This window comes from Theobroma umbraticum, unplaced genomic scaffold (genome assembly GCF_002168275.2).
Source record: "Theobroma umbraticum cultivar Fairchild unplaced genomic scaffold, ASM216827v3 scaffold_44.0, whole genome shotgun sequence".
Classification (NCBI taxonomy): Eukaryota; Viridiplantae; Streptophyta; class Magnoliopsida; order Malvales; family Malvaceae; genus Theobroma; species Theobroma umbraticum.
The window spans coordinates 10,968,758-10,968,970 of record NW_018397255.1 but is presented as its reverse complement, the minus strand read 5'-3'; positions in this window follow the sequence as shown (position 1 = coordinate 10,968,970).

Sequence of the window (213 nt, the reverse complement as noted above, 5' to 3'; positions counted from 1 at the left end):
TTTGTTCTTATGTTCTTATTATTAGATATTACATTACTGACATAATGTTTTCTTACCTGTTTGTCTAACATATACATGTTATTTTGTTCTGCAGTATTTTATAGTTTTTTCCCACTGAATATCACATCAACCAGTAATTGAGTGCTGTAAGACTTTCAATCGTACTTCACCTTCTCATTTTTGCATGTTTTTTGTTCTTGCTCTCTTTATTTG